A 25,858-nucleotide genomic window follows, 5' to 3' on the forward strand; every position below is an offset into this window, starting at 1 on the left:
CCAGATGTTGTTGCCATGGCAAGCAGAAACAGCATTGCCCTCTTGCTGCCCATGTGGCCTAAGGACAAGGGTCACACATCCAGGTTTTGATGAGCAGAATTCACCTTCCTGAGCACAGTTCAGTCTGCGGCCGATGGGAGCCAGGGAGCTGGAAGGTATCCAGGCTTTCAAGCCTTCCTTCCTCATCTCCGTTGCCCTGGGGTCTCCCCAGGGAGACAAGAAAGCACCATCCTGTCCCTTCACTGGGGAGAAGCTAGCCAGGCTGACACCTGGGGAACCTACTCCTGTGCCTGCAAATGCTTTGGTTGTAATAACCGGGTGCTACTGACATCGAGTGGGGACCCATGGATTCCCACGATACCTCTGGTGCGCAGGTCACTAAGGCGGAGCTATATCCAGCGTATGTCAGTAGAGCTGATGATGTAGCTGCTCCTCACGCTGTGGTCAGGTTCCTGCCAGGCTTATCGCACCCCCTTCGGATGCTGCTGTGTTTGGTACCCACCCTGCGGTGTCCCTAGGAGGGCGCTTCCCCCGCCCCCACTATTTTATACCGGAAGAGGCCAAGGGCATGTAAGTGACAGGCAGGAGAGAACCTTGGCTTCATCTTCATCTGCCTCACTGGCCAGTCTGGCCTCGTGCTCCTTGGATTCCACCTGCTCTGTTGTTCCCCCCACCCACCTGCCCCACATCCATGTTGTATTATTGTCTGCTGTGTAAGCAGCTCATTTACCATCCCCAGTGTCCAGTTACTGCGGCAGAGTCCACGCGCCTGGTAAAGGGTCTGGCAGTGTCCACGCGCTGGGTCAAGGGTCTGGCAGTGTCCGTGCACCCGGTAAAGGGTCTACCTTTGAAGCTACGAGTTGCTACCGTTAAAAAATTTCAGTCTCGCCGGGCGGTGGTGGCCTTTAATCCCAGCTCTTGGGAGGCAGAGGCAGGCGGATCTCTGTGAGTTCAAGACCAGCCTGGTCTACAAGAGCTAGTGCCAGGACAGGCTCCAAAGCCACAGAGAAACCCTGTCTCGAAAAACAAAAAAACAAAAAAACAAAACAAACAAAAAAAAAGACAGATAAAGAATAGTTAAAGTGTAGAGGAGAAAAATTAACCAGCAAAGGCATCAGAGTGCTCTGTGTACGTGTGCAAAGGGCTGCCTTGANAAAAAAAAAAAAAAAAAAAAAAAAAAAAAAAAATTCAATCTCTTATTTATTGCATTTAGCGTAGGTGCGTGTGTCTGTGTGTCTGTGTGTGTCTGCACACGTGTGCATCACATCAAGCATGGAGGTCAGGAGGTAATATTATAATAGAGTCAGTTGTCTCCTTCCGCCTTTAGATGGGTTCCAGAGACTGAACTTGGGTTTCCAGCCTTGTACAGCCTTTACCAGTTGAGCCGGGTCACCACCACCACCCCTTTTGGAGACAGTGTTTCATGTAGCCTATGTCTCTACTGGCTTCCAATCTGCTGACCTCAAACTCCTAATCCTCCTGCCTCTGCCTACCGAGTGCTACAGAATCTGGCCTCTGTCAATGCATTTGTTTGGCCAGGTGGTACTGCTAATCTGGGAGACCCAGGCTTGCATTTGGCACCCCCTACCATTCCCCCACCCAATCTTGCAGGCTTGCTCACTTCTGGAGGCCAGTGATAGCTACACTGTGCCATCCCTAACTCAAGGCCAGGAGCTGCTGCTGAAATCCTCTGGGACAGCCCTTCTGCCAGCCAGTGACAGAGAAGTCATGAGAGGCTGTCCTTCTTGTCCCTGAATTGTTTGTGTTCCTGGGTGACCACAGGTAGCTCTAGAGTAGTGGTTCTCAACCTTCCTAATGCGGTGACCCTTTAATACAGTTCCTCATGTTGTGGTAACCCCCCAATCATAAAATTATTTTCGTTGCTACTTCATGACTGTAATTTTGCTACTGTTATGACTCGTAATGTAAATATTTGTGTTCTCTGATGGTCTTAGGCAACCCCTGTGAAAGGGTTGTTCAACCCCTGCAGGGGTCATGACCCACAGGTTGAGAAACTCTGCTCTGGAGAAACATCAGAAAGGAAAGGACAAAGGACTTGGGAGTTACTCTTAACCTGCAAATGTCTCGACAGTGGTGGCCCGGGTCCTCCCGTCATCTGTGATGTCCCCTGTGTCACCACACCCACTGCTGCACAGGATTCTCAGACACAGAGGAATTTGAGGGTGGAGATGAAGGTTAGAGCTGGGCGGGGCCAGTGCCCCCAGTCCCTTCTCCTGTCACTGGCTCTTAGGATCCTCACGCTGGGACCTGCACCTCTCACTCCCCATCCCCCATTGCTTTACCCCAGCATTCCTGAAGAGGGCCTGCGTGTAGGGACCTGTCTCAGGAAGCCTCCTGCCAGGGAGGTGAGTCACAGGGGCCCTGATGCGTTCCGTGGTCCCCAAGGGTTTGACTAAGGAAGGCAAAGGCAGCCGCAGGTGTGTGTGTGTGTGTGTGTGTAGAGCCCTGGCACCAGGCTGTCACTGCTCCTAGGGTGCTGCCTGCAGCCCCTCACTACCCCCACAATACAGTCCTGTCCTTGTTTCTCTTTTACGAATGAAGAAACAGTGAAGAGTTGAGGTTCGCCAGGGAGCCTGTGAGAGACCCCGGGTCTGAACCTGGGTCACTTGGCTGTGGTTGCTGCTGTGTTTGCTGCCTGATGTTCTGAGCCCCAGGCCTATCCTGGGGACTCCAAGATGGCTCTGTCTTTCCCGGATTCCCCCATAGCCAAGCTTCCATGCAGGCTCAAGTCCGCGCTTGCCTGCCCTGGGTGGACACAGCTTCTAGTGTCAAACCAATGCCTTCGGGCCCTAGAATGAGGCCTCGGAGGCAGGACCCACTGCGGCCTCCTCCTGCTCCAGGAGTAAGGCTGGGGGTTTAGAGAACTGCTATTCTAAAATACTTTTTTTTAAAAAACTAAAAAAAATGTAGGTGGGGTGGCTGGAGAGACAGCTCCTTGTAATAATTAAAACAAAAGCAAACAAAGACGCCACCCTAGGCCTAACCGGTTAAGAGCGCTTGCTGCGCTTGCAGAGAACCTGGTGTCTAAAGGTCTCCTGGGGCAGGAGGAGGAGGAGGACCGAGTGGGTCCTGCCTCCTAGGCCTCGGCTTGCCACTTCTCTCAAGGGATGTGCTGTGTGTATCCCACTTGAAATGGAGGCACATGGGACTAGAGAGACGGCTCAGCAGTTAAGAGCACTGGCTGCTCTTCCAGAGGTCCTGGGTTCAGTTCCCAGCACTCACATGGGGGCTCACAACTGTCTGTAACTCCAGTTGCAGGGGATCTAACACCCTCACACAAACACGCATGCAAGTAAAAACACCAATGCAGTAAAATAAAAATAAATGTATTTAAAAAAAGAAGAAATGGAGGCACAGAGAGGTTAAAAAACTAGCCTAAGATCACACAGTTGGGTGCTAGGAACCCTGTTCTTAGCCTACAACACCTTGAGAACTTGTATCCTACTGGGAGGATACCAGGAATGTCCAGATGCTAAGACTCAGTAACAGCTGTGTCTAAAGGGGTCAAGTCTGGTCTTAGGGCCTCAGGGATTGCCTCTAGGAAGGGCTGGGGACACAGAATGGGATGATAAACGCGTGTTTATTTCTCGGGGTCTATTCTTTCAATAGTCGGAGAGCCAGACAGAGAGAGGGCCATGAGTGTCTCATTAGAATGTACTGGTCGTTGCTAGACAGGCTGGGTAGGGCAGGAGTGGAATCCTCTTCAGAGCAGGGTGGCACCATGCACAGACTTTCACCCTGGAGCTCAGCAGGGTACCTGGATGTCCACGTAGACTTCCACTCCTAAGGATGCCCTAAGCTCTGAACTTCCCGGAACCCTCACTTCAGGGATTTGGGCCTCTTGTCCAATCAAAGGAGAGGACTAGGCCAGAGCTCAGCCTCAGACGAGGAGCCTCCCACCCACAGAAGGTTCTGGTCTGTGAAGAGAGAGAGAGAGAGACAGAGAGAGAGAGAGAGAGAGAGAGAGAGAGAGAGAGAGAGAGAGAGAGAGAGAGAGAGATTTTGAGAGTCAGCCCTGTAGCTGCGCAGCCTCAGCTGTGCAGGAGATGGAGTCGCCATGCAATCCCTGGCAGGTGCCGGTGGGCCATAGCCGCAGCCTGCCTGGCTCTGCCCTTAGCCGGTGCGCTGAAGGCGCAGGAGCTCACAGATTTGTTGTAAACCTCTGTTTGTTTCTGCTAAGCCAAAATATCTTGTTCACGAGGTGTCACTTTGATTAATTGTCTCCAGGAGAGGCGCTTTCCAGGGAAGGAGACCTCCGGGACCAAGGGCAGAGCCAGCTGGGCCAGTGCCCACCTCCCACACAGCAGTCTGGCCATAGTGGCCTAGCCTGGACTTTCACCCTTGGTCCAAAGGGGCCAGAGGAGACCAGGAGGCCAGAAGATCCCAGTCTGCCTAGGAGGTCAGAGGCGCTGATGGGAGAGAGGACGCTTTGGCCACAATAGCTCAGGGATGAGACCGCGAAAGCCGTAGGGAGATGGGGCCAGATTTTCCCCTTTAGAAAGGGGGAAATTCAGACATCAGGACTTTTTTTTTTTTTTTTTTTTGAAACAAGGACTCACTTTGTAGTCCCGCTGGCCAGGGACTTGTCATGCAAATCAGGCTGGCTTCAAACTTAGGAGTTTTTTTGTTGTTGTTCTGTTTTGTTTTATTTTGTTTGTTTTTTCAAGACAGGCTTTCTCTGTGTAACAGCCCTAGCTGTCCTGGAACTCATTCTGTAGACCAGGCTGGCCTCGAACTCACAAAGATCCATCTGCCTCTGCCTCCCGAGTGCTGGGATTAAAGGCCTGCGCCACCACTGCTTGGCAGAAGTTTTAGATTATATGAAGATTGGGGTTTGCCTAGCATGTTCAACCCCCAGCCTATGTTAGATTGGGCATGGTGGTACACTCCTGTAATCCTGGCATTTGGGACGTGGAGGCAGGAGGATCAGAAGTTCTTGGTTATCCTCAGATTAGCGAGAGACGATTTTGAACTCCTGACCTTCCTGCCTCTCACCCCACCCCTGCAGAGGCCACTGAGACCAGGAGCATGGAGGAAGGGACATCTGTCTATGAGGCCATACTAGCTCCCACTCACACCTCCCAGCTCTTAGCCTTGGCCCCTGCTTTTGACTTCCTGTAATAACTCCAGAAACAGGTGTATCCAGTTTATAAGGAATGGACTCAGGGTTCAATGAGTCCCACAGTGTCCCTCTCCCTGTCTACGTTCTGCCCTGAGGTGGACCACCGCCTCCATCCTGTCCATGGTGACAAGTGGCAGGTAGGGTTTGGTCCCAGCTGTGAAGTCCCCGAGAAACCTTGGGTGGCATCTCTCCTAAGTCACCATCTGCCCAGTTACATTTCTAGTACCCACCAAGGGCGTGTGCTCTCCGGAAAGGGTTGTGCACCCAGTAGGGACTTGATGAATGCCAGAGATTTCTGACAGTGTCTGAGGCCCTTGCGGGCCTTCCAGCTCTGGCTATTTATCGGGCTGCAAAGAGCTGGCAGGGAAGCAATGGCCGCCGTGGGCAATGCTGCCTCGCCCTGACCGGCCTGTAGGAGTCGTCCTTGAGCGCTCAGCCGAGAGTCCCTCCCCTCCCCTCCCCCAGCCATCGGGTGAGAGGCTTTGCAGGGGCCCTCCTCCCCCCCAGCGGGGGCCCCTGGAGGGCCAGAGGGTGGAGCCTGCCCGGGCTGGAGCAGGGAGGCCTCTTGCTCAAACACAAATCTGCCAGAAGAGGTTCCAGGCGCCCGCTGGCAGCCCTGAACCGGCTTCCTTCTCCTGCCCTCAGCAGTCCTTGTGGTAAAAATGCGGCATGACAGATGGCTAAACAGTGAAGCAAAGATGGAGGGCCAGAGTCCCACACCTCCCCGGCACCCAGCCTCCTACACAGCCACGCTGGAGTGGTGACTTCAGAGGGGGAAATTTGGGAGCAGTCTGACTTAGAGCCAAAGGCATTTTAAAAAGTAGTGTTTGAGGGGTTTCGCTATATTTATTGATATGTGTGTGTGTTTGTGTGTTAGTGACACGTGCCACAGCACACCTGTAGTGGGCAGAGTACATTTTTTTTTTTTGAGACAGAACCTCATTGTGTAATCCCGACTGGCATGGAACCCTTGCTTTTATAGACCAGGATGGGTCTTGAACTCACAGAGATTCACAGCCTCTCCTTGTCAAAGGTGAGCACCACCACCATGTCGGTCTTGGAGGATAATTTGTGGGAGTTGGATCTTTCTACAATGTGGGGCCTTAGGAGGGTGGAACTCCATTTGTTGGCTTGGCAACAAAGTCCTGTTACCCGCTAAGCCTCCTCACTGGTCCAGAAATATTTCTTCATTGTTGTGTTCTTGTTAAAACGTTGAGCAGCGCGAGTTGGATGCCCTTGATGACAATGAAGGGTTTTTATTTGGGGGGGGGGCTGTTTGTATAAACATACTGAGAAGTACCCCATCTTCTTATTTGGTGGGACACACTCAGCAACACCCTGTGCCAAAACTCTGCTGCAGTCCTCTGATGCCTGGGGCTTTTGTGGTAGCTTGCTTGATTAAAGCACCCTGCCCCTACTGGGATGCCTGGAGCATCTGACCCACGGGCGGCAACCAGAAAGGTGTCCAGACACAGCCAGACTCCCCTGGGAGGCCTGACACCCACCTTGGTTATCAGTCCAGGTGGTTGATGGCTGCGGATAGTGGCCCAGGGCTAAGGGGACCCACCACTGCCCCCCCCAGCTTCCTGTAGTAGTTCCCCAAGTGAACAGTTAATTGGCCAGCCCTTGCCTCAAAAGCACCAGTGTCCAAATTTGATCCCCAGACTCTGCGTTAAAAAAGAAGCATGCACAGCCAGGCATGGTGGCATGTGTCTGTGACCCCAGCACCTTGCAAGTATCATCTTCAGCTACACAGCAAGTTCAAGATCAGTCTTGAACATATGAGACTCCAGTCTAAAAATAAAACCAGAGTTTCCCTCTCCTGACTGGCTACTCCCAAATAACTGACTCGGAGACTAATTTAAATTATAAATGCTCCACCGATAGCTCAGGCTTGTTACTACCTCTTATTTTTTAATAATTTATCTTTGCTTTATGTGCACTGGTGCTTCGCCTGCATGTATGTCTGTGTGAAGGAATTACAGTTGTTTGTCATGTGGTTGCTGGGAATTGAACCCAGGTCCTCTGGAAGAGCAGTCAGTGCTCTTAACCACTGAGCCATCTCTCCAGCCCCTAACTCTTACATTTGAATTAACCTATATTTCTTATCTATGCTTTTCCACTTGGTTCTTGAGTTTTGCCTCATTTTCTACATGTCCTGCTTCCTCGGCGGCTCCTTCTTCCCTTCCTTCTCCTAGTTTAGTTGTCCTGCCTATAATTCCTGCATGGCTACCGGGGGCAATCAGTGTTTTAGTAAAACCAATTCAAGTGACAAATCTTTACAGTGTAAAAGAGGATTATTCCACAACTCCAGTCAAACTGGGTAGTGGTGGTGCTCATCTTTAATCCCAGCACTCGGGAGGCAGAGGCAGGTGGATCTCTGTGAGTTCGAGGTCAGCCTGGTCTACAAGAGCTAGTTCCAGGACAGGCTCCAAATCTACAGAGAAACTGTGTCTTGAAAAATGAAAAAAAATAAAAGTAAACAGGGAAAAGTTTATTCTCCTCCACCAAGGCTGTCTCTCAGGAAAGCAGAGAGAAGGGTGTGGGTGGAGGGGGGAGATTTCCAGGGTTTTAAGCAGAGAGGTACCTGGGAGGTGGGGAATCTGTAAACTGGGGTGGAGCACTTTGAAGTGCAGAACGGGTACTTGTTGAGCAGGGATTGCAGGAGCCTAGTTTAGGAGACCTTGATATGCTAATGCACCGCAGGTGTGCGCTAAGGGAAGCGTCTGAGGTTCCTTTTGCACCCGGTAAGGAGAATGCTTCCTTTTGACAGGCAGAAGCTGTTTTCCCAGGTTCCCAGAGAGGGTGCTGGCTTTTGTCCAAGTGCCAGAGAGGAGAGAATAGACTTCTGACAGTTCTCTTTCGGCCTCAGTCTGTGCTTTCCGGCACACACACACACACACACACACACTCACTGGGAGGCAGAGGCAGGTGGATCTCTGTGAGTTCCAGTACAGCCAAGTACTGTTAACACAGAGGAAACCCTATCTTTTTACTATTATTATTATTGATTTTTCGAAACAGGGTTTCTCTGTAGTGTTTTGTTTGTTTGTTTGTTTGTTTGTTTTTAGCTTGTCCTGGAACTAGAACTAGGCTCTTGTAGACCAGGGCCATTGGGTGGAGCCCACCCAGAAGGCCCAGAGTCAGGAGTTCAAACAAACAAACAAACAAATAAAGTTTGCCTGGTCCTGACATTTGTGTTGGAGTGATGTTTCTATCTTTGTGACCCTGAACATATTTCTAATACCATGGTATTCACATGTACACACGGACACGAAATGATTATTAAAAATTGCTGCGGGGAAACACTGCAGAGTCCCCAAGTGGTGGCAGGCAGGGGTCAGCGGGTCCCTAGGCAGGGACTGCACACAAGACCTGGCCTCCGAAGGTGGCTGGTCTCCGAGGCGTCCCACGCGGCAGCGGGTGAGGGACAGACGGATAAGCACACCATGCAGAGTGGGGATGGATACTTATTAAGGTTACGGAGGGGGAGGGAGAAGAGCAGAGAAGGGGGGGGGAGAAGTCGGGAGAGGCAGAGAAGAAGATGGAAGAGAGTCAGGCTGGAGGCTGAAGATCAGCTTGCCTCAGTGGATGGGGGAGGGAGTGGGCGTGGCTTGTCTCTTAAAGAGACAGATCATTACAGACAGACACATGGACACGTGTGCAGATAGACCTGTACACGGGTTTTTCCTCCCTGCCCTGTGACCATCTGGGAATCTGTTCCTCCCAAGGAGGATGTAAGGCTGGAGTTACTCCCACCCTACAACTTCCTACTCAGCACCCCCACCCTGCTACCAGGTCAGGACAGGTTCTCAAGGTGGGCACACATAGGCACACACAGCCCCCCCCCCCGAGCCCTAATTTATGTCCTTGTTAGGACATCGTTGAGCCCATATAGTGTGAGATCTGCTCCTTCATTGCCTCAGAGGTACTTGAGTTCCCTTTGTCCATGCTTAATTTTCTACCGAAAAACTAAGCAACTTGTCATTAGCATCAGGTCCCCTAGGTGTCGATTCTGGCAAGTCCTTTGTCCCTTTGCCAGACCCAGAGTCAGGGCCAAAGTTCCTGTAACTTGGAAATTCCTAATAATTAACCCAGGAGCCCCCGGGAGTGAATGGAATGAGAAGCGAGGGCAGGGAAGCTGCGTCTCCAGACCCCTAGGTACCCACGGGGACTTGGGCCGAGCACCGCAGCTCCCCAGCCTCCATCCTGCCCCTTCCATGCCCATGTCTGGCTATTCTTTGCCAGTGTGCACCCTGCTGCAGAGGCCCTGAGCAGCACATCCCTTGGGTGTATTCTGGGGACTTTCAGGAGGAGCCCCTGTGGCAGTGGTCCATCTGTGCTTCGGGAGAAAGGGAGGCCACAGGGAAGAAGGAAGCCGCTGGCATGCTCCTGGCATGACTCTGCCCAGGTGGCCTGCTGCTGCTCCCCCTGTCTGGACAGCACCTCCTGTGAGCGAGGCCTTCCTACTGACAGAGCCAAGCCTCTTAACAGCTGAGAAATGTCCCAGAGCAGATCCTCCTGAGGCGCCTTGTAAATTACAGCTTGAAGCCTGCCCAAACCAAACCCTGCAACTGTGATTTAGTATAAGTGTTCTCATTCATTTTAATTCTAAAAATGCGACAACATAAAACTACACACCTGTTCTGTTCACGAGCTAATGATGGCGTTTAAGCTGAGCGTGAGCTCTGGGGCTGTAACAGTAATGAAATTAGCAGCATTCTCTGAGCGCTGCCGTCTAAGCTCCTCGCGGTTGAGTGGGGATCACACTCCATGAGGCAGGTGCCTTCGGCAGCCCTGGCTGAGAACAGAGACGGAGGTTGGTAACTCGGCCAGAGTCACACAGTTAGAGAGATGGTTAAGTGGGGAAAGGTGCTTGTCAGCATGTCTGCGAGCCACCATGTCTGTGGGCTGTTTGATCCCGGTGGGGCCACATGGCGGACAGAAGAACTGGCTGAAATTGTCCCCTGAATACACACACACTCACCACACACACACATATACACATACACAAACACCACACACACACCCCACCCACATACACTCCCCACACCCTACCCACATTCACATCCCCCCCCCACACCATGCACACAACATACACACACACACACACACACACACACACACACGAAGGAGACAGCTACTATGTGGGGATCTTGGTAGTGGGACACAGTTCACTGAGGTGGGAGAAGAGACCCCACTCGTGGTGCTAACCGCTCCGTGGGCGGGGGCCAGAGGGCAGATCTGAAGTCCTTTGCGCCTGGAGTAGCCATTCCCGCCCTCATTCCGTGAGCCACACAGGATGGTTTGGGGGGGATGGTGGGCGCCTCTGAGGCAGCCCCAGCAACATCCTCCACATACCAGCTCCCCATCTTAGCTTCTAATGACAGCATCCATAGTGGAAGGTGGCTACCGTCTCTGCCACACACCCCGAGTTCTACAATTCCCTCAGTCCTGCCTTCCCCAGCCGCTGGGCCAAGCTTAACTTTTTCATTACTAGATATTCATTCATCCATTCGTTCACAAGCCAGGGGATTTTTTTTTCAGTCCTTGTGGTGCAGGGTGGAGGTGGGCTTTGCTAAGACAGCTGCCGGCCCAGAGTCAGGAGTTTTGGGGGGGGGGGACAAGAACCATGGAGAGGGACAAAGGTCTGGAGGCAGAGCGGTGTCTGGGAGACGGGTCCTCGGGAAGAGTCAAGGAAGGGACAGGGGCTCTGGGAAAGAGAAAGGAGCCGAGTTTGGTAACTGTGAGACCCTGTCTTAGGGGTATCCAAGAGAGGAGGAGGAGTTTTGAGCTAGGTGGGCTGGGGACATGAAGGTGGCCTGGATACAGCTGCAGAAAGTTTTGGATTTGTGTGCAATTTGTGGGGGGCCTGGGAAGCCGAGTGAAGTAGCTCACGGATGAATCCCATCCAGCTCTCAAAAGGCTGATGCAGGAAGATTACAAGTTCAAGGCTAGCCTGGGCTACGTAGTGGGTTGTAGGTCAGCTTGATTTAACTAGCAAACCTGATCCCTGCAGCAAATGCAGCGCACTAGGCTGTGCAGGTGCCCAGCCTTACCCTGTATCCCTGTATGCTCATCGAATCCACCAGTCCTTTGCCTATTTATTTATTTATTTATCTATCTATCTATCTATCTATCTATCTATCTATTTATTTATTTATTTATTTGTGAGTGCCTCTGGCCTTGACCTCTGCCTCCACCTCCCACCCACGGGTCAACCCCCAGGTAGTCTGCTTCACATCTCCAGTAGCTGTACCAGGTTTTGGTCTTTCAAGACAGGGCCTCACGTAGCCCAGGCTAGCCTTAGGTTCCTTGTGCCCTTGAGAATGACCTTAAAGTCTTACCTTCGTGCCTCCACCTCCCCAGTGCTGGGATCTCAAGCCACCCTATTTGGTTCGCTTTTTAACCACCCGAGTCAAGATGCTCAGAGGGAACCCCAAGACAACCTTCTAGACTCCCCTTGCCTTCCTCCACTCTTTGCAATACCCATCGGCCTTCCATTTGCAGAATGTCACCATTTCAAACTGTTCTATAAATGGATCCCACAGCCTGGCATCTGCTGGGACCGGCTTTTTGTCTCGGCCGATCTCCCTGGAGATTCTCCCAAGATGCTGTGCGTGTTCAGTCGGGTGGACGTTTGCAAGAGGAGTAAACAAGACTGACTGGGGGCAGGCGCTGTCAGGTGGGGATCTGAAGGTGGAAATGCAACCCTCCTGTAAGGTAAGCCCCAAGTCACTTGGCCACGGAGAGGGTGGATGACATCACCTTTTACCTCCCAAGTGCAGGGAATGAGAGAGGATCAGAGCATAACTGCTAAGACCTTACAGATGGCCTTCTCATTGCGGACAAAGCTGTGAGGTGGTGGAGACAAACCAGGGCTTATAGTGGGAGGGGCTGGGTGCCTGGGGAGTCAAGGGGACTTGGAGTATTTCCTGAACCTCTTTTCTTTCTTAATTTATTTGTATTCTATGTGCATTGGTGTTTTGCCTGCATTTATGTCTGTGTGATGTGAGGGTGTCAGATCTTGGAGTTACAGACAGTTGCCATATAGGGGCTGGAATTTTTTTTTTTTTTCCGACACGACGTTTCTCTGTAGCTTTGGTGCCTGTCCTGGAACTAGCCCTTGTAGGCCAGGCTGTTCTCAAACTCACAGAAATCTGCCTGTCTCTGCCTCCTGAGTGCTGGGATTAAAGGTGTGCGCCACCACCGCCCGGCAGGTGCTGGAAATTGAACCCAGGCCTGGATATAGTGGGGAGGGCCTTGGTCCTTCCTCAGAGCAATGTGCCCTCTCTGGGGATTGGATGGGAGGATAGAGTGGGGGGGAAAGTTGGAGGGAATGGGAGGAGGGGAGGGAATGGGAACTGGGATTGGCATGTAAAATGAAAAAAAAAGTTTGTTTTCTTTTTTAAAAAAAGAAAAGAAAAGCAATCAGTGCTCTTAACCGCTGAGCCATCTCTCCAGCCCCATGGACCCTTTTTCTTGATTCTTCTTCTCTTTGCAGTCACAGAACACTGGGGCCCAGGACTTGTCTCCAGGTGGAAGAAGGGACGGGAAGCCAGGACCTTGTGCATCCCGGCCAGCCTCACCTTCCAGAACAGGCAGGGCAGACTCGTGTTTCTCAGTCTACCAGACTAATAAAGCAACAGACCCTAAAGAATTGGAAACCTCATGCTGAGAGAAGAAAAAAGCCCGCCACAAGAGAGACGTGTCTCTCGGAAAGAGATTTCACACAGGTTCAGGGGATGATGGGGCTGAAACCCAGACACCAACAGGTCAGTGGTGGATGGATGGGCCACACCTGGCTGAGAGCCCACCTCCGCCCGGACTGCCTAGCTATGCGAATCCCTGACCTCTCTTCAAACTTTGATCTTCCTTCAGGAACAGTGGATTTGGGGGCCTTTGCTGGATCTCTTTGTCCCTCTTCCCAGCGTGGCCACATTGAATAAATCTTTTTTACTTTCCATTTTAAATAGGGTTCTTTAAATTGGCTTAGTGAGGCCGGGCAGTGGTGGCACACACCTTTAATTCCAGGGAGGCAGAGGCAGGTGGGTCTCTGAGTTCGAGGCCAGCCTGGTCTACAAGAGCCAGTTCCAGGACAGCTAGGACGGTTACACAGAGAAACCCTGTCTAGAAAAACAAATTGTCTTAGTGAGGACAGGTAGCTGGACCTGACTTAGGGCACAAGTTGTGACCCCCAAGTTGAATTACACACTGCTAAGCCACAGGAGTCTTGATACCTGGCTGTCCCTGTGCCCAGGGTATAGTGGCCAGTGTTCTGCAGATCTTCAGGGCGTCTAGGAACTTTCCAGAACTGCCTGATGAGACGGTACCTTCCGTGCAGGCTGCTGGGGGTCAATGCTTAGGGAACCTCGATGGCTTTCCCGTGGCTACAGGGTGAAAGTGTTCCCAGGCAGGCTCTGAGGTTCGTGGTGAATAGGAAGGGACCTGCCTAGAGCTGTCACGGAGTTTAGCAAGTTTGACGGGCCAGTAGGAGACACCAGTGCTCCAAGCCAGACAGCCGGATGTGGTCCCTGAAGGAAGGAAGGAAGGACAGGTCCAGAGCACAGAAAAACCCAATTTTGTTGTTTCTTTTTTTTCTTTTTCTTTTTTTTGGCGACAAGATCTCTTTACATGCCCTGGCTGCTGTCCTATGTCAACCACCATCCTGGAAAAGAGATCCGCCTGCCTCTGCTTCCTGAGTGCTGGAATTAAAGGCAAATGCCACCATGAAGGAAGGGCCCAGGAAGAGGCCAGTTTGAATTCCAGCCCAGCCATGTGGTCCCAGCTTTCCCAAGCTGTCTCACTTATTAAAAGCATGCCTGTGTTGCAGTTCCTAGCTCTGGGACACTGTGTACCTAGCAGACACCATGTGATGTGAGTGCAGTCGCTTCCCACACCCTTGGGGCTCAGGGCAGGTACTAGGAGCTTACTGGTGGCATGTGGCACCGAGTTCTCTCAGCCTGAGCTTCTGAATGGAGATTGGCACTGGATTGTTATCTGTTATGTCGCTAAAGATGGCTTTGAACTCCTGATCCTCCTGCCTCCACTTTGAGTGCAGGGACCATAGGGGGTGCCGCACAATGCAGACCAGAGGCTGCAAGGGCATAGTCTCCCAGTGCTGAGGGGACCTCTGTGTCCTGGAGAGAGTTCATCCCAACCCCATGGGGCTGCTCCAGGGCTGCCCCTGACACTGCAGCCAGGCGGGGCTGGAATCAAATGCCAGCTCCACCAGTTGAGTCAGTGCAGTTATGGCCCAGAGATGCCCGCAGGCCTCATGCTCCTGTTGCAGAGGGAGATGAAGCTTGCCCGTCTCTCCCACAACTGATATTTCTCCCCACCCCCACCAGCCCAGGATGGCATCACCCTGCAATGGGCTGAGCCCTCCCTCACCAATCACTAATTAACAGAATGCCCCACAGATTTTCATATGGCTGGATCTTATGAAGGTGTTTCCTCAATCAAGGTACCCTCCTCTCAGATGATGCTAGCTTGTGTCACGTTGATATAAAACTAGCCCACATAGTCGGGCAGTGGTGACACATGCCTTTAATCCCAGCACTTGGGAGGCAGAGGCAGGTGGATCTCTGGGAGTTTGAGGTCAACCTGGTCTACAGAGTGAGTTCCAGGACAGGCTCCAAAGTTACACAGAGAAACCCTGTCTTGAAAAGCAAAACAAAAAAACAAAAAACCAAACAACAACAACAACAAAAAAAAACAAGTCAACACACCTATTTTTTCTAAAGATTTCTTTTACTTTATGTGTATGAATGTGTTGCATGTATTGCATGTATGTATGCACACTGTGTGTGCCTGATACTTGAGGAAAAGAGGCTGTCGCATCCCTTAGACCTGGAGTTACAGGTGACCGTGAGCCACCATGTGGGTGCTGGGAACCCAATTGGGTCCTCTGCAAGAGCAGTAACTGCTCCAATCCTCCAAGCCATCTCTCCAGCCTGGCTTTTTTTTTTTTTAATACATTTTTAGAATTAGAGAAGCATTTTTTGCTATGGCCACGCTGTGTCCCGTGGGCTGTCACTGTCTTTCCTATTAACTGTAGTACTTACTGTCAGGGTGTTGTTATCCAGAAACCCTCAGAGGGAGCAGCTCCCCATAGTGAAGGGAGGTGGATGGGTATTGCTGCCTTCCCTGGGGCCACTTCTGCTCCAGGACACCACATTGCTGTCCAGCATTAGTTAATTGTGTTAGAAACAAAACAGGTCTTTGCCTCCTCCAGCTTCTGGTGGCGTCTCTGAACTTGGCTGGAGCTCGCCACTGTGCGGAGGAGTGGAGCTTGCGAGTTTTGTACAGTGTGCTCCTTCAGGACTTCTCTGGCCTTTTCCTCCTGGCTAGATAAGGAAGGCGGAAGAGAAAGGTGCCCTGGCCCTGATCACAGTCATGGACTTGTTCCCGTGGGTGGTGGGTGGCTGAGGAGCTCTTTTCTGAGCACCTTTCTCTCTCTGCTCCCCAGAAGCCAGTCTCTGAGTGCTTGAAGAAGCAGGACAGTCAGGCGTTGGGACCTGTTGGACTCTTGAGTGTTTGTTTTGTTTTGGGAGTGAAACTTAGGGCCCTGTGTATGCATAGTTCTCTACCACTGAGCCTTACCTCCAGCCCTGGGTTTCAGGGCATGGGATCTCTGTAGCTCAGGCTGCTTCTAAACCTGTGATCCTCCTGCCTCTGCCCCCTGAGAGCTGAGATTTGTTATTGAGTCTTTGGGATATTTGTTTTGTTTTCCCAGACAAGGTTTCTCTATATAACATTCCTGGCTGTCCTGGAACTAGCTCAGGCTGGCCTCAAACTCACAGAGATCTGCTTGTCTCTGCCTCCTGAGTGCTGGGATTAAAGGTGTGCGCCAGTACTGCCTAGCAAGTCTTTTGAGTTTTGAGATTAGTTTTTATTCACATACATGGTGTGTGTGTGTGTGTGTGTGTGTGTGTGTGTGCACCTGAGCATGCACGCTTTGTGTCCATGTGCAACACAGTGCTTGTGTGGAGGTCAGAGGACAATTTGAAGGAGTCCGTACTCACTTTTCTGCCTTTCTGTGGGTTCTAGGGACCAGGCTCAGGTCATCAGGGTTGCCCGGCCAATGCATTACCTATTGAGTTGTTTTGCAGGTCCAGAAGTTTGCTGGAGGCCAAGTGCCCTGCCTGTGCCATGACACCTGTGTGGCCTTGGTGACTCATTATGACAAGAGTCCTAGCAGCAATCCAGTTAGGCTCGACAGAAACCCCACTAAGTGGCTCAACCAGCTATGTTTTGTTTTTCCACCTGTAGCACAAAGCCCTGAAGTGGCCATTTGAGTTGTTTGGGTTTCTTTTTTTTTCTTTTTTTTAATTAATTTATTTATTAAAGATTTCTGTCTCTTCCCCGCCACCGCCTCCCATTTCCCTCCCCCTCCCCCATTGTTTGGGTTTCTTAAGGAAATAGCCAGGGACATATACTTCTCGTTGTTCTTTTCTCTTTAGTGTGTGATGTTTGTCCTCTTGGTCTCAAGGTGGCTGCAGCACCTCCAGTATCATTACCGTACTCCAAAGTGGACTTGGTAAGTTTGATGGTACTACCCTCATCTGCACAGGAGGAAACTGAGGGTTGGAGGCTGTGAACCTCTATCTGAAGGAGGGCTCGGAGGCTGAGGTATAATGTATCCAACTTGGAGTCAGGATAACTATTGTCTGATAGTGGGGTGGGCTTCTCTCAAGCTCCCTGGTTCAGGGTGCCTGGCGACCTGGGAGGCAATGAGACTGGATTCTGGTGTTTGGCACTCCAGCTCTTGTGAGTGGAACTTGACTCCTGGGAATTGATCCAGGGCCTGTGGGTAGGAGGGACTGACCTGGGATCTCAGAGCCAGGCCATTGAGAGGATTTCAAGGTTAAGGATGCTGGCATTGACCTGGACTTCCTGCCTCGTCTCGATGAGTCAGAATACATGGGACCGCAGTGGCTAAGCTAGGGCCTCTGAGCAGATTAACTTCAGGCCCAAGACCAGTTGGCAAGACAGCCTACCCCCCACTCTGGCAGTGGTGCCTGGTACCCACAATGCATTGCTCTCTTGTCTGGAAGCTGGGTGAGGGTGTGGCCATCTGTTCAGGAGGGCAAAACTCTGGGACTAAGACTGGCCCAGCACTGTTCTTGTAAATAAAGTTTTATAGGGACACTCACTGCCATGCCTTTTAGAGACAGGACCTCACTATGTAGCCCAGGTTGGCCTCAAATTCATAATCCTTAGGTTCTTGAGTGCTAGGATTACAGGCACATGCTGTCATGCCGGCTCCAGCTGAGCCTGTGTTTATCGGTTGACTAAGGCAGCTTTGGGATCACAAGGGCAGAGTTCAGTGGTTGGGACGGCAACCACATGGCCCACAAGGCTTAGCACAGGGACTGTCTGGCCCTTTGCAGACAGAGCTGCTGGCCCCCGCCTGCACAGAAAGCGGCTGTGATCAGGATTGTGGGCGGAGCTTCTCAAGAGTGAGATGGGCTAGAAGAGCTGGGGAAGGTTTGAGGGGGAGGGAGGACAGCAAAGGCCCTGAGGTCCCAGCTTGATCTATTAGTACAGGTTCAGAAACTCCTATCCCTTCACTGTCTGAGGCTGGCTTGTCACACCGTAGGACAGCCATTTGGGGGCCTTTGTGAGAAAAGGAGCTGCTTGGTGGTACAGTCCTCAGAAGCCAGGGGGTGGGGAATGTTGGGGGGTGCTTCTGAGCCTCTGTCAGAGGGCAGCTGCTCAGATAGGCCTTTTTGGGTCTGTGGCCCTAGCAGATCAGATCATATGATTTTCTAAGAGAAGCCAACTTGCAGTTGGGTTTCTGGGAAATCTGGTTTTTATCCATTGGCAATTAATTGCATTTTTTATGAAGTCACGGAGGGAGCAGGCAAATAAATGCCTGGTTTGCAGGCTTCTGGAGGTAGGGGACTTGGGGGTGGGGTGGGGTGGAGAAAGAATGGCGCATAGGCCCAGGGCTGATACCCCCCCCCCCCCCCCCCCCCCCCCCCCCCCCCCCGCACCGGCGCAGCAACAGCAGGCAGGCTAAGGCCCCAGTGCTGGGCAGGATGGTGTCAGGTTTCTAGTCTTGACCTAGCCCACCCCTGAGGAGTGGAGCATTCCTGCCTGGGAGTCTGGGGTGGGGGTGGGGGAGCCAGAGCCCAAAGCCTTTGGCAGTCAACCTGTAGTCCCCTCTGGGGAACTCAGGGCTCGAGGTGTGGCTTTGTGACTCTGTCCTCCAGGAGCCTGACAGGTGGGTGACAGGCAGGAGCTCAACACCAGACTCATGGTTAGGGCTTCCCTCGGTGACGTCGCACTTGCCAGGCCTGAAGAGGGTGATTGCACCCCGACGGTGGCTGAGGCAATTTGCAGCGTTCTGGACCTGCCCGCTTCTCCTGCGGAGCTGGCTTTTACGCATCCAGGGGGGATTTCCTACAGCCTCAGGCGGGAGTCTGAGATTCGAGTGACAGCCGATTCAGAGCAACTTGGCTGAAGCAAAGACATTCTGTGGCTCCCAAACAGGAAAACTTCCAACGCGGGGCAGAATCGGGTCTTGAACTCCAAAAGCGATACCTGGCCACTGTCTTGCCCATGGCCCCACTCTGTGTCCCTGGGCGCTGCGTTCGTGACCAGGCCCTGGGTGGCGACACTCCTGCAAACTCTGGGAGAGTAACCCAGTGACCGGCTGAGGAATCAAAGATAGCTTCTCATTGGACCTGGCTGGTCACGTGCTCATCTGACCCAGTAGCTGTGGGCAAGGGAAGGCTCTGCTGCTGGAGAGTTTGGCCAGGCGAATTTGTCCAAGAGTAAGTGGGATGCCATCCCGGAAGCGGAAGTGTACAGACCACGACAACTCTCGGCCTGCATCTTCTGCAGGAGGGCGTTTGGGGCCGAAGAGGACATGGTAAAGACCTTTGATTGCTCCAATGCAGCTTCTCCAACCACTTAGAATGGCGATCACTCCAGTATGATCCCCAAGATGGTACCAGGGGCGCTGCTTCCGGTGGAATGGGGCTACATCAGCCTCCATAGCCTTTCTTAGTGTCCAGGGTGGAGACCCTTTTGGAAAAAGAAAGCCTGGTTGGAGGGACTTGTTTCTGGGGAGATCCTCCTTCTTAAACTCACAAGCTCCAGAGTGTAACATTTGGTGGTGATGAAGCGCCCCTCCCCCAGTCCCTCTTTTCCTGCCTTCCTGAAGCCAGCGATGGCGTTTCTTCCCATTACCAGGAAAAGCCTGATGCCAGTCTGCCGAACCAGCTCATAAGACCTGGAGCAGGACCCTGGCACGAGCTACCAGGCTCTCCCGTGGCTGCTTCTGAGGTCCAGCCAAGTTAGGTCCAACTCCCTTTTCTCTTGGAAGTCAGACTGTCTCCCTGTTAGTGGAACCATTTCTGGAGGAAACAGGGGATCCGGGAGTGGTGGCTGGTGGTGCTGGCCTATTGCCAGCGCCCGGGAGCAGGAGACTGGAGGATCAGCATTTCAAAGCCAGCTTCAGCTAGGGAGTCCAGACCAGCCCCAGAAACAAGAGACCCTGGTTCAGCCCACCCCAGCCCCTAAAGGGATCAAGGTATTCCCGGCACAGTCTGGAACTGGGACACTGACTCTGGCCTGGCCCTGGCACTCATATTCTGCTGGAGACCACCAACCAGCCAGGCAAGAGGTGCCTGGTGGGAAATCTGTCTTCCCGAAGTTACAGTCAGCCAAGACCGAAACTGGCTGTGTGGGACTTGAGGAGTTCCGGTTTTGAAAAGCACGAGGGTGGCGGTCTTGAGCACAGTGGGTCCCTGGGGACAGATGCTGTAGACACCACTGGCCATCATGCACATGGATGCGAGTGTATGCACACACACCGAGGTCTTCAGGCCTGGCCTGGAATGCAAGCAGTAGCAGGAGACTCACATTGTCTCTCCAGGTCCTTCTCAGTCAGACTTGGGGTTCTGGTCCTGACCAGCACCTTCAGAGTCTTTTGCTGTGGTATGGTCCCCACGTTGGTGGCCTCAGCTCTGGATGTGTTGGCGAATGGCTCTGGCTGCCATAGGCAGTGCCGTACAAGATCCTGGAACACACTGAGACTCTCCGGTGGTGGTGGTGGTGGTGGTGGTGGTGGTGGTGGTGGTGGTGGTGGTGGTGGTGGTGGTGGTGGTGGTGGTGATGGTAGGGTAACTCCTGGCACCAGAGCAAGTGGATCCCAACTATGACATGACATCTTGGCTTTTGTCATTCCAGGAGCCAGCGGGACCAGCACCCCTGACATGTGGGCTGCCCCAGCCATACAGGACAAAAGGCTATCTTCCTCTGGGTGCCTGGGAGGCAAAGCCTGAAGTCCCCTGACTGTTAAGTGTGAAGTAACTGCACAGGAGCTGCTGGGTTCTCTTCTCTGCATGCTTGCTCCTCCCTCAAGGGCTAGGAAGCAGCCATGGGACCTGACAGAGAAGCAAGGCATGAATTAGCCTGCAAAAGCCTTTTCTGTTAGTCGCCAGGGCCTGGGGTGAGGGCTGTTGCAGGCAGACCTATGCCTGACCCTGTCCCTTGAGTCACCCCAATAAAGGTGTCAAGAGGTCCCTTGGGATCCAGATGGCAACCGTGCAGGCAAAACTTTCCTTTTTCCTGTATTAGTGTTTCTCGGAGGCCACCCATCCCGGCCAGGGCAGAATGGGTCTTCACAGACCTTTGTCCCAAGGTGCTGGCCTCTCTTCTGCAGATGGGCTTCTAGTTCTTACCCTTGCCCTCCAGGTTCCCCTACAAAGCTTTCACCTGGGCTAGACACCTGGAATTCCACTTAGAGGTCCAAATGCTCACACATGTGCCTTGTCATGAGACAGGGTCTTACTGGGTAGCTCTGGCTGACCTGGAACTGTGTAGACCAGCCTGGCTCCAAACTTATAGACGCCTGCCTGCCTGCCTGCAGTAGGCCTTTGTGCTGTAGCTAAAGGTGTGCACCTCCGCATCTGATTGATGCTTCATTTTCTTTATGAGTGTTTTGCCTGTAATTTTGTGCATCGTGCACTTGCTTGGTGTCCATGGAGGCCAAAAAAAGTCACCAGATCCCCTGGGACTAGAGTAGCAGACAGTTATGAGCCTCCATATGGGCAGGGAATGGAACCCAAGGCTCAAGGCTTCTGGAGGAGTAGCCAGTGCTCCTAACCGCTCAGCCACCTCTCCAGTCTGTGTGTAGATTCTTCTTTTTCCTTTCTGTGTAGGGGTGTTTTACTTACATGTATGTCTGTGCACTATGTGTGTGCCTGGTGCCAGAGGAGGTCAGAAAAGGGCACTGGTGGTGCAACCTTTAATCCCAGCACTTGGGAGGCAGAGACAGGCAGATCGTTGTGAGTTCAAGACCAGCCTGGTCTATAGAGCTAGACTAGGTCTATAGGTCTAGAACAGGCTCCTAAAAAGCTACAGAGAAACCCTGTTTTAAAAAACAAAAAAAAAAAAAAAAAACAAAAAAAAAACAAAAAAAAAACCCAAACCAAACAACAACAACAACAACAACAAAAAAAAAAAAATGCAGGAAGCTGGAGATATGGCTCAGAGGTTAAGAGCACTGATTGCTCTTCCAGAGGACAATTCCTAGCACCCACATGTATAGCTCACAAACAACACCCCTACCAGACATACATATAGGCAAAACATCAATGTACGTAAGATACAAAATTAATTAAAAAAATGCACATGCAGGCCAAGTGGTGGCACACAACTTTAACCCCAGCACTCAGGAGACAGAGGCAGCATATCTATTAAGTTCGAGGCTAGCCTGGTCTACAAAGGCAGAAAGATCTCTGTGAGTTAAAGGCCACCCTGGATTACACAAAACTGATCCAGTCTCAAAAAGAATCAGAGCTCACACAAAGATGATCCCAGCACTTGGGATCCCATGCCTTTAATCTCAGGTCTAGGAGTGAGATGGCTGAGTGGAGAGAGGAATATTATAAGGTGGGAGGAGACAGTAGCTCAGTGCAGTCTGAGGACAGGATTGACCTTTCGGTCTGAGCATTGGTAGAGATAAGAACTCTAGTGGCTGGCTGCTCTGCTTCTCTGATCTTTCAGGTTTTGCCACTAATATCTGACTCTGAGTTTTTATTATTAAAAATTAGAATTCGTGATACACTTTGGTTCTTAATTATACTGTTCTGTTCCTATTGTTTTGGAGATAGGTTCTTATTCTGTAGACCAGGCTGACCTAGAACTCACAGAGATCAACCTGCCTATTCCGCCTGAGAGCTGGGATTAAAGACACGTGCCAACCGTGCAGGGCCTAAATTGTACTGTAAATGTTGGGAGCTGGAAAGTTGGCCCAGCTGTTTTTCTATCTTTTTATTTATTCATGTATTTTATGTGTATGAGCGCTCGATCTTCATGCACACCAGAAGAATGAATTTAACTCCTTTACAGATGGTTGTAAGCCACCATGTGGTTGCTGGGAATTGAACTTCGAACCTCTGGAAGAAGAGTTCAGTATTCTTAGCTGAGCCATCTCTCCATCCCTCAGCTGTTGTTCTTGCATGCAGAGGATGTGGGTTCCATTTCCAGAATTTACACGATTGCTCACAACTATCTGTAACTTCTTTTGGGAGACCCTACACCCTCTTCTGACCTCTGTGGGCACCAGACACACTCATGGTGCACAGATATACATGCAGGCAAAACACTCATAAACATAAAATCAGATTTAACCCCCCCTCCTTTTTTAGACAAGGTTTCTCTCTGTAGGTATGGCTGTCCCAGAACTTACTCTATAGACTAGGCTAGCCTTGAATGCAAGAGACGAGCCTGCTTCTGCCTCCCAAGTGCTGGGATTAAAGGTGTGCACTACCACTGAGTGGCTAAATATTTTTAAAAGCAATAAATAAACTTGAAATAGTGCTGATTTTGGCTATCAGGAGCCTGGCAGATGGGACTCGAGTTTGAGATCAGTTTGGTCTATACATTAAGATTTAGGCCAGTTAGGGCTACACAGTGAGTCTATCTCAAAAAAACAAATGAAAGGTTACTGGCAGGAGAGATGGTTCAGCAGTTAGGTGTTTCCACTTGCCACTGCTCTTACAGGGACCTTAGTTTGATTCCCAGCACCCATGTCCTGTAGCTCCCAGCTGTTTGAAGCTTCATGGGATCCAATGCCGTGTTGTTACAGACTTTTCCTGGGAAGACCCAATACACATCTACTCACCCCAGAAAGGGAGCCCTCCACAGACCAAAGGAACAGTTCCACCAACGCCTGATTGTTGAACCAATGACTTTTATTGGGGGTAATAGGGTTACTTACAGGAGCAGAACTGACACAGACAGCCACATCACCAAGGTCCACCCCAGCACAGGTGACAGCTCATGAGGGGGAACCTGGAGCACACTGCACAGTCCACAGGCAGTACCACAAGTTGCAGTGTCCTTTCCAGGTGCCTCAGTTGGTCTGATCATCCTCTTTCAGGTAGGTGGGCTGGTCTCAAGAATTTTCACTGTAGCTTGGCTGGTCAGAGAGTGACTCTTAGCAGTCTTTATTGCTTGCTTCTGGGAGGGACCGCCTACTGAATCTGGTCAGTTTCAGGTACTTCCTAAAGCTATTAAGCTGTTTGTCTACTGCACAAAATGTTCCAATCTGGGAAGGAACTGCTACACATCACACTTGACATATTTTTAAAAAATAAACCTTTATTTTTACTTTCATTTACTATTATATTGTGTGTGCATGTGTGCCATAGCTTGAGTAGAAAGGGAAGAGGAGCATTTGTGCGAGTCAATACTCTCCTACCGCAGAGGCTCTGGAGAGTGAACTTAGATGGTCAGGTCTGGTGGCAAACACTGTTACCTGCTTGAGTCATCTCTCTGACCCCAACAAAATGTTAATCATATTCAACACTAATGTTAGAAAGGTTTAACTGAATATGTAAACAGCATTTTACATAAAAAATTAGAAAAATGGACAAAGGATCTAAGCAGGCATTCCACATAAGTACAGACACTAATTAAGGGACTTGACCATAGTGACTCTAAGAAGCCTCTCCATTTTGATCCTTTGTTCCTCGGGTGTGAGTGTGGGTGTGCACGTGCCATGGAGCATGTGTGGTGGTTGGAGGACAACCCTGGGTGTGAGTCCTCACCTTCTGCCTTGTCTAAAACAGGGGCTTTCATTGCTGCTGTTTGCTAGGGTATGCGGGCCATGAACCAGATTCTCCGGCTTCCACTTCCCCTCACTTAGGAGCCCTAGGTATATGTGTACTACAACACCTGGTGTTACATGATCCAGGGGAGTCCTCACTCTACTCATGGAGCCATCCTCTTAGTCGTCCTAGTTTTCTGAAAATTTTTTTTTAGGTTGGGTCTCATTATGTAGCTCTAGCTGGCCTGGAACTCATGTAGTCCTGACTGACTTGAACTCAGAGATCTGCCTGCCTGCCTGCAATCACTGATGGACCAGGAATGCTTAGCGGTTGGGCACTTGCCTCTAACTTCTCTCAATAGCTTCTAGGTTGACATGATTAAATTGCCTGATGGCCTTGCTGATGAATTTTGGTCAGTCACATCATGATCCCTGAAGATGGACACTTTTTTTTTTTTTTTTTTTTTTGATTTTTCAAGACAGGGTTTCTCTGTGTAACAGTCCTAGCTGTCTTGGAACTAGCTCTTGTAGACCAGACTGTCCTTGAACTCATAGCAATCTGCCTTCCTCTGTGCTGAGTGCTGGGTGCTGGGATTAAAGGCGTGCAACCACCCAGCGATGGACACCATTCTTGTGGACAACTGGCAGTGTCTTCCAGAATGAGGACTGTGTGGAATTCCACCTCTAGGAACCCAGCTCACAGACGTTACAAAGAAATGCCAGTTGAGCATGGTTACTCCTACCTGATCCCAGCTACTTGAGGGGCTGAGGTAGGACGATTTTGATTTTAAAGCCAGCTACATAGTGAATTCCAGGCCAGACCTGGCTGCACAGTAAGACCTTAAAACAGAAACAAAAGACAGCCTGGGCTACACAGTGCAACTGTCTCAGTAAAGCCAAAGGCAGTGAAAGAGCACTTGACTAGTCTGTTCTGTTCAAGGCTCTGGATTTATCTTTAGAATTCAAGTATCATAATAAAAAGATTATCCACTGTGCATTAAATAGCAAAAGCAAGACAGAACCCAAATGTTTTTTTTTCTCAGACAGCTTCATGAAGGACTGGTTGGCCTCAGACTCACTATATAGCAAAGAATGGCCTTGGGATATCTGACCCTTCTTCCTCCTCTTGACTACCAGGATGACATCCAGTTCACTTGGTGTTGGGGATGGAACAGAGCTTCCTGCATGCCTAGAAAGTGCCCTACTGACTGAGCACATCCCAAGTGTTCCCCAAGGGGAATGTTCATGTCCTGATTCACAGGGTTGGGTGCTACAGAGTGAAGATAGATCGGGAGTTCCTTATGAGCTGATACAAAAATATTTCCAAGATAGGAAAAGGTAGTATATAGGCAAACTGATAAAGCATAGGAAGGAGATGCTCTCAGGATAAAACTCAGTAGTTCTGTTCTGTGGAGTTCTTTTCATTACTTTTTCCTTCCCTTTTAGATATTTTGCTGTGTTTTCCTATTCAAAAACCAATTTCACTCACCTAATCAAAAGTTCCTATTCAAAGATATCTGCCTGCAGATCAGTGGTGGCACAAGTCTTTAATCTCAGCACTTGGGAGGCAGAGGCGGGCAGATCTCTTGTCAGTTCAAAGTCAGCCTGCTCTATAGAGGGAGTTGCAGGACAGCCAGGGCAAC

At 50.9% G+C, this 25,858-nt stretch overlaps 1 long non-coding RNA gene across 4 annotated transcripts; it reads left to right on the forward strand.

Moving 5' to 3' along the window:
• The first annotated feature begins 1,227 nt into the window (after nucleotides 1-1,227).
• On the forward strand, nucleotides 1,228-24,688 carry LOC126487405 (uncharacterized). 4 transcript variants are annotated; one of them, XR_007588364.1, is made up of 5 exons: nucleotides 1,228-2,366; nucleotides 11,654-11,866; nucleotides 12,648-12,918; nucleotides 16,609-16,685; nucleotides 20,348-24,688. It is a non-coding gene; the product is annotated as an uncharacterized lncRNA (long non-coding RNA). The 4 variants fall into 4 exon arrangements; XR_007588365.1 differs by having other exon boundaries at nucleotides 1,230-2,366; nucleotides 11,695-11,866; XR_007588367.1 differs by lacking the exon at nucleotides 1,228-2,366 and adding an exon at nucleotides 2,413-6,176.
• Nucleotides 24,689-25,858: the final 1,170 nt, after the last annotated feature.

The sequence above is a fragment of the Alexandromys fortis genome, unplaced genomic scaffold, assembly GCF_014885135.2.
Source record: "Alexandromys fortis isolate MF-2015 unplaced genomic scaffold, M_Fortis_MF-2015_v1.1 scaffold_141, whole genome shotgun sequence".
Taxonomy (NCBI): Eukaryota; Metazoa; Chordata; class Mammalia; order Rodentia; family Cricetidae; genus Alexandromys; species Alexandromys fortis.